This window comes from Lolium rigidum, chromosome 1, assembly GCF_022539505.1.
Source record: "Lolium rigidum isolate FL_2022 chromosome 1, APGP_CSIRO_Lrig_0.1, whole genome shotgun sequence".
In the NCBI taxonomy this organism is placed as follows: Eukaryota; Viridiplantae; Streptophyta; class Magnoliopsida; order Poales; family Poaceae; genus Lolium; species Lolium rigidum.
The window spans coordinates 344,546,259-344,558,699 of record NC_061508.1 but is presented as its reverse complement, the minus strand read 5'-3'; positions in this window follow the sequence as shown (position 1 = coordinate 344,558,699).

Genomic DNA, 12,441 nt, shown 5'->3' with positions numbered 1-12,441 from the left:
TTGCTACCAAATTGGATCCAATTAATAGTTTTGGATTAACGCGACTAACTATTGTTTAAGGAGTACATACTGCGAGAGAACAGGTTCCCCATTATCCAAATATTACCAGTTGAAACATAATATTTGATACTGATATGATTATGATTAACGCGACTGACTATTATTTTTAGGAATACACGCTACGAGTGAACAAGTTCACTACAATCAGTGGAGCGGTTGGTCGTTTGGACAGGCCCAATACATTATTAGGTGAGTTGAGAGTATTTTCATGTTTATTATGCAATATTACCATATTTTTAATCATGTGCCATGTAGTGTGGCACAAAACAAGAAAGTTTAGATGAAGATGTTAACTCTAAGGGGATCTGTAGGTTACCCAATTCAGTAGTAACACATTCGGCGAAGATAGCAACAACCTAAACGTGAAAAATCAAATGATGGTGACATCATATTTCCATTTATCGATTTGACCCCATGAAAAGATTCAAAGACTTTAATATCGTTTTTGACAGTTTAGCTATCAACCTATTTTATCCTCTGACCTACCACCTTTGTTGCACCAATAAGACGTCCGTTCATAGGCATCTGGTGAAGCACATTAGCCCTACACTCATCTTAGTAGTGATTGCAGAGACGATTCACATCGCAGAGGTTATCAGGCCCTACAATTCCTTTTGCTTGTCCCTGGAGGACCTTGCAGCTTGGAAGATGGCCTATGCCCTCCGTGATGTATTCCCCTTGAGGAAAGATGAAGAGGCATTGGAGGCCCCAGATACCCTGCGTGTTTTGTATCGTTTCTCAGTTATGACAAGCGTAAGACTAATGTGGTTCACCATATGCCTATGGAGGAACGTCTTCTTGGTGCAGCACAGCTGGTAGCACACCATGCGCAGGGCGATTGGGAAATAATTCATGGTTGATGGCTTAACCGTCAAAGATGATACTAACGTCTCTAAAGTTTTTCACGGTGTTAAAATTAGTGTTTTGAGTCTAAAGATTGATGTTAATATCATCTGGTTGTTCACTGGCTAGGTTGTTGCTATCATCGCCGAATGTGTTGCTGCTGAATGGGGTAACCTCCGGATCCTCTTTAGAGTTGACATCTTCATCTGAACTTCCTTATTCTCCGCCGTGGGACATGATACATGATTAAAAATATGATAATATTGTAGAATAAACATGACAGTACTCTCAACTCACTTATGTAGTGCTTCCTACGGATGTGTCCAAACTAGTGAATATTTCTGAAAAGAATAGTCAATCACGTAGAATATTATGTATCAATTGTTAATCATACATTCATATTGCTAGTTTGGATCTGATTGCAGTATTGACATTTCAAGGTGGTGTTCCCCATTATGTTTCGAATGATGAACAAGGGATTAGGCAAAATGCATTGTAGAACAAATGTTTCTTGTATCTGTGTAAGTGAGATTCTGCTATGTCTTCTCCACGACAAAAACAACGACAGCCTTGAAGAACCAAAGCCATGATTCAGTCAGAGCACTGGATATTTTAGGAGGTGCTACATTGTTTTTGTTCTTATGAAGAATTCTTCATTATGCTGCCAGTTTGGACACAGTGATATTGTATGTCACCTTGTGATTTAGATAGCCATGTCTACTCTGCATCGTTGCAGAGCTTGTTCATGTTAAATCTTCTTATTGGATCCTTTTTTTTTATCAGATCTTTGTGATAGGCAAAACTTTTATTTCCAGCAAGTACAGATGCAAAACTTGCATGCTTTATGTTGACAACATCGGCAGGTCGCCAAGATCTGCTTTACTGCAGATGTTACAACTTTTTAAGATGTTATACTTGCCTGTCAATATCCTAACTTCTGCACTTTATAGCAAAATTGACTTTTCAACACGGTTTTTGCTGCTCTATAGAACCACTACTTTTCTGTGAGCAGCACGGCAAGGATAGACAGATTGTTTTAACCTTGTGACCTGCTATGTGCAGTGTGCTGCTGGATGAACGTATGCAAGTTCTGTTTCTCTTATAACTTATGCTTTTGTGAATTTCTTTCAGTACTTAATATTAAAGTCATGTCCTAACGATAAGATTTTCTGCTGTAGCAGGTTATCTCTATTCTACATTTATTACTCTGCCTATATGATAACCTATGCAAAAAAGAAACTGATTTAGATTTGTTCATTGTTCTTTTGGAAGTAGCATCTTTTTTTTATTAAACACTGCACACATATACACTGCTCATATATATATACATCATGGTTAAAGTTATGTGTATGAATATATGCAGATTTGTTTTTTAAATATATGTAGATTTCCACTATAAAAATATGTTGGCAAACCCATAAAGTCAATCCCCGTACCTGCACCAAAGGCTGAGGCTGGCCATAGTGGTAAGTATAATGTTGTAGTATCATGCATATGATACTTGTATATGGTACTATCTCTATAGTGGTTAGTATCATGAAGTAGTATCATAGTTATGCTATATTTATTACTGTTTAGAATCTCAATCCAAATGTGTGCACAAGATTTATTTGGTATTAACTTTTCTCGTGACATGCACTATGATACAGTATCCACCTATATTACTTTAATCTCCTTCCACCTCCTTAATTAGCTGCCACATCAGCATTTTTGTGGGACTAATGTGTATGATACTAGCAGTATGGCCAGCCTGAGTCTTGAGCGCCCGCAGCCGTCAAGGCGACAGTACCGGCCGAGGCACGACTTCTAGTTCCGTCTCGTGGTGGCTGGAAGGTCATCACGGGGGATATGTCCTTCCCCCGATCCCGGAGGATGCCGACCTCATCCTGTACATTTGTTGTCATCGAACCGGTCCTCTCTGGAGTAGGAGAACCTCGATTGGGCGGAGGACATCGCGCTCTCACGACTCGATCCTTTTTGAGGCGGGGTGTGACGGTGATCTACGTGGCCGTGTTTGGTCCATACGGCGGGTTATACAACTACCTTGGCCAAACACGTGCCGGGAAAGACGTTGACGCTGTGCTGACTTCGCACGGATTAGGTTGCATAGCAATGACGAGCTCCGAGTTGCCTGCCTCCACCTTTTGGCGCTCCATTGACACCCTACTACACCAACGCTGCTTCCGCGTCGAGGTCTTCTTCCTCACGTGCCCCGCCGCTTTGCACCCCCAAGCCTAAGTCTAAGGCAGCCTTGCCCTTGCGTAGCTCGGTTGGCATCATCGTTACGGAGACGGCATGGCAGCTGCGCTGACATATCTCCTTCCGGCATCGTCATACACCGCTCACCCTCAAGCCGGAGCCACATGCGAAGTGGGAGCACTACATGTGCTACCAGGCGCTGCGGGCTCCCGATGACTCGCAGACTTGGCCTGAGCAAAGGCGCTCCGCGAGTCTACTTACTATGTGCCGCTCGGAGAGTTGGATTTCTCCAAGTGGTGGTCGTCTGCCACCGACAGCGGCGCTGTCATCCCCATGTCAGCAGCTGCGCAAACGTGCGTACCACGTAGCCGTACTTCCCCTCCCTTTGGCTCATGGCGTTGGCCCGTCAGTGTCCGGAGCTGCGTGCGCCGTCGGAGACAGACGCGGCAACGACACAGCTTAGTACCACATCGCCCGGCTGGAAGAATATTTGGCTGGTTAAATAGCACGGCGCTGACTAGCCTCTCGCCAATGAAGCAGAGCACTCTTATCAGCTCTGCCAAGGTAAGAGCATCTCTAGCTGTCTCTCCGGGAAGGCTCCTAGGATTTTTTTTTTCTATCCGGATGGACGAAGAACGGTTCTCGGGCTCCCGGATCCTTGTTTTCGCTCGCATTTGCGCTTTCATTCATCCGGCGAGCCCAGGTCATCCCCGGCCCCCCAGGAGCGCTCGGAAAATCCGGATGAAACGAAAGCGTGGGAAACGTCGAGAAAACTTTCCGCGCGGCCGGTGGTCCGGACTTGTCGGCGAGAAAGGCCAATCGTCTTCCGCGCGTTGCAAAAGCCTGCCGCCGGTCAGTCCTCGCCGGATGCATAGCTTCCACGCGGCGAGCTAATACCGTCGCCTCGGATTCACACGTGGCTCCCTCTATTTATCGCGAAACTACCGCGTCTGGCCACATTCAGCACCGTCGTCTCCCTCCTCTCCCCAGCCATGTCTTCTCTCCCCAATCCTCCTCCAGCGAGCAATGGCGGGCCACGACGAACGACGGGTTCGACCGGTGTTCCCTACACCAGTGGGAGGCGGGACTTCTGCACATGGCGGGCTACCTGGCGCCGCCGGACTTCCGCGTGCCCGGAGGATGGCGCCTGAGCGCGGGGGTGCATCCCTATCCCGCCGCTTCCGGTGGGAGGCGACGAGCTCGACGCCGCTATCGACGATGTGCGGGTCACCCTCAGCGAGGAGCAGCGCGCGGAGGAGCGGTACCTCCCCGACAACTACGACGCATGGATCGAGCTCTTCCGTCGCTGGCACGAACGGGAACTCGCAGCGTACAACGGTCCTCCCCCTCCTCCAGCGCGTAACAATGCCGCCGGTCGCCGCCGCTGGTGGAGCGCGCCGGGCCGCACACTCTCCAGTGTGCTCGCGCACATCGAGGGCGGCAACTCCCCCATCCTGGGGATGCCGCAGTCGGCGCCGGCGCCGTTTTGGCATGTAGAACGCTGTTTTTAAATTTTAGTTTATGTTTCCATCTGGCCGAATTCAAATACATTACGGATTCGGCCTATATATACGAACTCACCTATATATGTTAAATATCTCTAAATTTCGCCTATGTTTGATCGTATTTCGTCTTATTTTGTCTGAATTCGCCTATATTTGTTTAAATTTTCAACCATCCTGAACTCGTCGCTGGGAAAATGAGCCTCCCCAATCCAAACTTTACATCCATCTAGTGCTAAATAGTGCTGAATTTCGGTCTAGAAAACGACTGGTCTAAAGCTCAATTGCTATATACTTCCGGCTGGGCCTGTCCTGTCTGCCTGCCACCCTAGGTCTCCTCTAGTAGGGTGCGGGGAGTTGGAAGTGTGGTGTGATGTCGGTCTCTCTTTTTTTCTCTTTTTCTTCTATCATCTTACTTTGTTGTCATCTTTTTTTACTCCGTACTATAATTTTTTGGAAGAACAACAGCACATCCTACATTTTGAAGGCTTCTGTGTAGTACGTATGATACGTCTGATCAAAGGCAAAGCAGTCTCAAAGTGAAACCTAGGCCTGCTAATTTGCTGTGGACTGAAATCTCGATTCATTTTGTGGTGGGTCTTCAACAAGTTCACCCGTATTCTATATGAGATTCCTCACTGACTTGGACAGAATTTAGGATGCCCGGTAACATCAAATCGGGGAGAACTAATGTTCGCTCGTTGCCGGTTGTATGGTAAAGTAGCCTCGGCATACACGTTGGGTGGCCCATTGATCCGATGCCGCAGATTTTTCTTCTGGTTGGACTTGTTTTTCGTAGGTATTTTCTTGGTTTTTTGTACTTTCTCTGATTTATATTACTTGCCACTACGATGGATGTACCTATAATTATAATATTCTACATACATCTATATTAGTGATAACAAATATGAATAAGTGAGATCATGTTTTTCTATTCAATTTTATTCCCATGTAGGTATAGAGTGAGATGCTCATGTATTGACACATGTAGCAAGCGGGGTGCCCCGGGAGATTTTCTTCCCTTAGAGCATCTCTAGCCGCGTTCCTCAAATCGTCCCTTAAAGAGCGCTGGATCGAGCTTTTGGGGGACGTATTTTCTCCGTGCTGTGATTGGGGGACGTCACTTCCCAGCCGCGTCCCCCGAAAATGCACCCCAAATAAATAAAAGTGTACAAAAATAAAGGTTTTCATTCAAATTTAATTATATATTACAAGATTGAATGAAAATGGCTAGATTTTATCTAACACTAGCATACTGGCCGCGTGGCGGTGCGTTCGACGGCCCCGCCCTGTCGTCGCCTCCCCTCCGCCGCAGCTCCTGCTCCACACGACGCCTCTCCCTGCTTAGGATGGAGGTCATACGCCACTGCTCCAGCAGCGTGCGTCGTCGCCTGCCCTCCCCCGCGCCGCCCTGTCACAACTCACAACGAGGCTAGACTGAAAACACACATCCGTCACATGTTTGCCCACCGTAGCATACGTGTATTCTCCCGTTGTACCATTTCTGCATGTCGTAGTGACTTAAAATGGCTGACAGGAGCGGGTCCCAAGACTAAATGGGTGGTCGAGAAAAGGAGCACATCTGACCTCGGGATCAGTTGTGCTTTTCCGTTTTTCATGCTGCTACATACGCTGTACTACCAAAATGTTGCAAGAAATATATACTACCAATTCTCACCATTACAAATCTCAATGTGCTGCAAGAAAAAAACAAGCAAGGAGCATGCTTTCAGAGATAGGACTATACACAAACTTAAGGGTCTGATTCTGTACCTAAGTACTGGATTTATGTACTATGAGTGAACAAACAAGGTTGATTTTTCAAATAATTTTTATTACTCTATTTGTTGTCACTAAAATAAAATTGATCTTTTCCGGGGGGCTGCTGCAGAAAAAGGATGAGGTAGACCATTGTGATGTGAACTGAAAATTAACAGATAATATAGAGATTTGATTCAGAAGAAATACTTTCATAACTTCAACACAATGGAGAAGATTCAGAAGATTTACCTACGTAGAGTTAGATATGGCTTTGTTGAACATGAAACAACACATCTACTTATTCTACTAACACTTCAAAAAAATTCAAACTAACTATAACTAATAACCTGACACAACAAATTATATCTGAACATAAAAAAAGAGAATATACAGCAAACACCTATAATTTTGAATATACACTTAAACACATTGCATATACAAGTCTCCATCCACTTGTATTATACACCTGAACACACATTCGCGCAATAGTCTACACAACGGCAGGATGAACAGCTAGGCGTGCTCATGTGACTGTGTATACAGTAGGCAAATCAAGTTTTGCTGAACATTCGATATGCTAGCCGTACAGCCATGCATACTGCAATCGATTACTAGATATGCTAACCTCCCGACAATTAACTAAGTAACCGATTACTAGATACTTAAAAAGATACCTGAAAATTGCTTTACTTGTCCTCTAGAAAAACATGACATTACTTAATAGGAAAACTACTACCAAGCATGGAACAGGGCTACAAGCAAATGCAAACAATGGACAGAACCAGACCCGTTCAGACACATTCAACTGGAGATAACCAGCCCATTCAACTTCGATCGAAGTATTTTCTGAAAAACGCCAATAACTATAACACCTAATCTTGGACAGAAAAATGTTTTACAACACTAAACATGAAATAATTAGCATCTCCTCACCTCACCGCTTACCAGACAAATCACAGCTTAGCAGACAGGGAACCGAACCTCCGCTGCACAAAAATGACAAAAAACGCATCCGTAGAAGAAAGCGGTAGAGGAGCAGCGAGAGAAGAATGGTGTAGAGGAGGCGCGGCACAGCTTGGCGCGGAGACAAATAACGGGGGAGGAAAGGGAGGGGCGCCTCCGCTCACCGTCGATGTTGACCGCCGCCGTTCACGCTCTCGCAAGGACAAGCTCGTATCTGGATAGTGGAGGACAACGACTAGCGACAATACAAGGCCCGTCAAACCAACAACAAAAAATGCCCAACGAATAAAAATCCCACGACGGAGAAGAAAACAGGGCCAAAACAGCAAAACAACACAAACGCGAATCTTAAAGCAGAAGGGAGATCGGACGGCTGAAGAGTCTACTGAGCTCTAAGCTAATTCTCAGTCTACTAAGAATTAGCAAAACATTTTAATCATACTCGTATGAACACCTATTATTGGCTAGCGACGATACAAGGCCCGTCAAACCAACAACAAAAAATGCCCAACGAATCAAAATCCCACGCCGGAGAAGAAAACAGGGCCAAAACAACAAAACAACACAAACGTGAATCTTAAAGCAGAAGGGAGATCGGACGGCTGAAGAGTCTACTGAGCTCTAAGCTAATTCTCAGTCTACTAAGAATTAGCAAAACAGTTTAATCATACTCGTATGAACACCTATTATTGGCTCATGTACATGTTTTTTTACAATAATATGTAAACCCTCATTGCTTCTTTGTAAAAAACATTATGATACCCGTATGAACAAACATTATCATACTCGTAGGAGCTGGTTGGGTCTAGGGGAGGCACCCTCAGTGCTTCTTTGTAAAAATTGAACACATATTGTTGCTATTTCTTTATTTCGTGATGAATGTATGTTTGCAACAATAACGTCAAAAGTTTCTGAATTCTAATTATCTGGGTGTATTGTAACGATTCTTTGAGGGTGAGGTCCCGACTGACCTTTAGCGAGAGGGAAGGTGGCACCACCTAATAGAGGGTCAAATATAAAAGAAAAGAAAATTAAATAGAAATAGTAAATAATAATAATAAGGAACGGATCGAAAGGTCGCTTTATTGAGCTGGCCCATCTACCCCTACCTTTACGCGATGATACCCAAGTTTCTGATCAAATGCCCTATAATGATCACATTCCATATTCATTTTGTATGGGTCTTGTTGACCGTTTATTCCAAATCTACTTTCATCATGTAGGTGAACCGGTATTGCCCGGTGGTTGGATGTGTTGATGCATCTCCGCCCGTCCAAGTTTATATCTTCGTATTCGAATTTTGGTCATGCACAAAATCACTTCTAGTAAAGTCACAACGCTTAGAGTTTCTTTCCTTTAAAGCCAAATATTTTTTACTTTGATCGTGTAGTCCCTGCCGCCAACACTTCCATATTCTTATTCAGTCAATCATGTCTACAAATGCATACTCAGTTCACTTGCTGGCAACTTCAGGACTTCATAGATTTTTTTTTCAGGACTTCACTTGCTGGCAACTTCAGGACTTCATAATTGCCCTAGTGAACTAGAACGGAGCCCGACTCCACCCAGGGGCCTGGACTCACCAAACACTCCCAGCCATCGTTTAATGCTTCAGCACGGCCTTATAGTTAATATAATCAGGTACTTACATCGTTACATGTAAAACACACGCAGACTGTCCATCGGCACGGAGCTAGAACGGAGCGGTGCATGTCTGCACGGCCGCGCGCCGGTTTCGGCGGCGGTGGGTGTGTCTGCCCCGGCAAAGACACGGCCTGCACCGAGAGCGTGCGGTGCCCAGCGTGTGCCCGGCATGCCGTCGTTATACTAATCCTGACAGCTGAAATTACTTGGCTGGTTTGACCAGGGGCCAGACACCTCCTGTGTGCAGCCGTGCTTGCTAAGCTTACTGTTGGAGGTCAAACCAGCTAGAATCCCATCCAGTGAAGTGTGGATTCGATGGTATCCGATCCGCCTTACATGTCGCGCGAGTCAACGAATTACTAGGCTACTATTCGCAAATGCTTTATCTATAATTATCGAAATGTAGTGGAATCAGAGTCGTATACAGGGAAGAGAAGAAAACTCAATATATAGCTAGTACACTACACAAGAGGGTACCTTCACATCTTACTGGCAGAACTAGATCAGGGCGACATGTACCACATGTAGAGGGTAGATATCGTTGACAAAACCAGCTGCTCTAACAACGGCAAGAATTAAAGTCCAAGCCGTGTGCTTTGGGTTGTCAAGAAATGGGTACCACAGACCACACTTGATTAGATTAATCACCGTAAGGAATAGGAGGATGCGATCGCTTTCGCTTTGATTACTATGCTTACCTTGAGTGCCTTGATCAAAAGGTTCTTGTGGCCGTTGTCTACGGGCACATGGGCCTGGAAGGGCAGAAGAAGCACCCTGTACCAGTCTAACCTCGTGAAAGACACAAAATGTCGGGGATCTTCTGCGTGTGAATTCGCTGTATCTGTACGAGAGTGGGTAAACAGATACCGAGCAACATGTAGCCATTTATTTTGAAACATTTAAAAATTATATTTCAAAATTTCAAAGAAATCTGAAAAAAGTTGTACAGATAGCCCAATGATATATAGTACAAACGTATAAATATGAACTACTTTATATTCTACACCTCACAAAGAAGACAAAATCTGACAAGTTATACGGTCTTGAAATGTGCAGCATTCACTATAAAATTTGTTAGATTTTATTATATTTGTGTAGCATAGAATACACAATAATTCGCATTAAGAGTTTGCATGAGTACACAAAATCATATTCTCTGTTAAGTCCATGTATGCAGATTTCTTGAATGGCCATACTATTTTCTTGCGCAAGTATATTTGGAAAATTAAGGTACCACTAAAGATTACAAAATTTATGTGGTTCCTTTACAAAATGGTGATCCTCACTAAAGATAACCTTGCTAAAAAAAGTGGAATGATTGTAAGAAATGTGCATTTTGTGATGCCAATGAATCTATTAACCATTTATTTTTTGATTGTCCCTTCGCACGTCTTATTTGGAGAACTATTCAATATACTTTTAATATCCTCCCTCCAGCTAATGTTACAAATATTTTTAGAAATTGGCTAAATGAGGTTGATAAAGCATCTAAGGAACATATCTGTACGGGTATTTCTGCTTTGATATGGTCTATCTGGAATTGTTGTAATGATATTGTGTTAAACAAGAGTACGAATGCTCTTTTTTTTTTACAGGTTATCCGTATGGTTACACACTGGATCCACGAGTGGTCTTACCTTCTTCCGGAGGCGGAGCAGGCGCATATGGATACTGGATACATCCGTCTGGAGACAATTGCTCGGGCTATCTACAACCAGAATGGCCGGCGGCTTTCTAAAAGAATTCAAGATGCTTAGGCACTTCATTTTAATTTGCTTCCTTTAGTTGGTTTTTTATGTACACCCTTTGTGATACTTAAGATGTAGAACTTCTTAAACTTTGAAACTTTGCAATAAAATGATTGTGTGCATCAATTGATTAGAGGCTGGGGTTAGGCTCCCCATTTCAAAAAAAGTACACGGCTACCTTTAGAATTTTATTTCAGATTTTTTAAATTTTAAAACACGAATTTTGAGTGTTTAAAAATAAAAGGCTAGATATATCTTGGACTCTATTTTAATTTTCCTGTTCATAGTACTCCTCCAATCCATTTTACTTGATACTAATATAAATATATCTATTTATTTTTGGTTATCTATATCCCTCTACATGCACCACGCGCGGCATGCGTTGTGTGCAACACAATGTGGAACGTCAGACTAATGGCTAACTATAAATCTATAATCGATGGCTATGGTTCTGAAAACATGTCAGCTCTTTTGCCTTGTCACATCGCTAAAAAAAGAGTTGCCATAATCAATGAAACTGGATCCAACCATGGTTGTTGAGGCCCTAACAATTTTTGCTTTTTTCTTGGTACATGGTAAAGCCTTTTTATCTCGTTTTTAGGATATCTAGCGCCACAGATCCGGGAAAGATATCACGCATGGTTGCCCAGTATGTGGTGGATGAGAAATTCTCGAGTGCACCGTCTAAGTCCACGCAAATCGATACCCCCGGAGATGGTGGGGTCCCAATGGTAGCATCTCTGCTACTGTTTTTTACGATCATGCCCTCTATTTCGACCGGGTTTACGTTCCCCAATCGAGCCTTTATGTTGTTGGCTGATGTGTCCCCGACATCAACCTCTCTGCATAATAAGTATTTTTCTTTTTGGTTTTTTTACCCATGATTTATGTCTACTCGACTTTTTCTTTCGATCCCCTGCTGCTTTTGTAATGTTGATGATGCAACTCCAAGATGGATTCCATATGTGAGCCTCTCTGGAAAATAATATTTTTTCTTGGATTTATATTTTAGTCATGATTTCTTGCTACTTGAATTTTTCTTCTCCTGCCGTCTTTGTAAAGTTGAAGACACCGCCGGAAGATGGGTCTCATATGTCATCCTTGTTGAACAATAAGCGTTTCCATTCTTTTATTATTTTTTATCATTGATTTCTAGCTACTTGACTTTTTCTTTCAACCCCTTGCCATTTTGTTAACATTGAAGAAGCTCCTGGCAGATATGTCTCATATGTCAGCCTCTTTGAATAATAAATATTTGTTCTTGGATTTATTTTTTACCTATGATTTTTGGCTACTTGAATTTTCCTTCAATCGCATTCCGTCTTGTTAAAGTTAAGGACACTGCTAGCAAATGAGTCTCTCATGTCAGCATCTTTGAATAATAAATATAACTTTTTTTTTTGGATTACTATTTACCTGTGATTTCTGGCTACTTGACATTTTCTTTCGATGCCATGCCTCTTTGTTAATGTTGAGGTCACTGCTGTAAGATGAGTCTCATATGTTAGTCTCTCCCAATAATAAATGTTTCGTTCTTTGATTTATTTTTACATGAGATGTCTAGTTACTTTACTTTTTCTTTCGATCCCCTGCCACCTTGTTAATGTTGGGTGCGTTGCTGCCAGATGGGTCTCATATGCCAGCCTATCTGTACAACAAATGTTAACTTTCTTCGATTTTTTACCTATGATTTTTGTCTATTTGATTTTTCTTCCGATTCC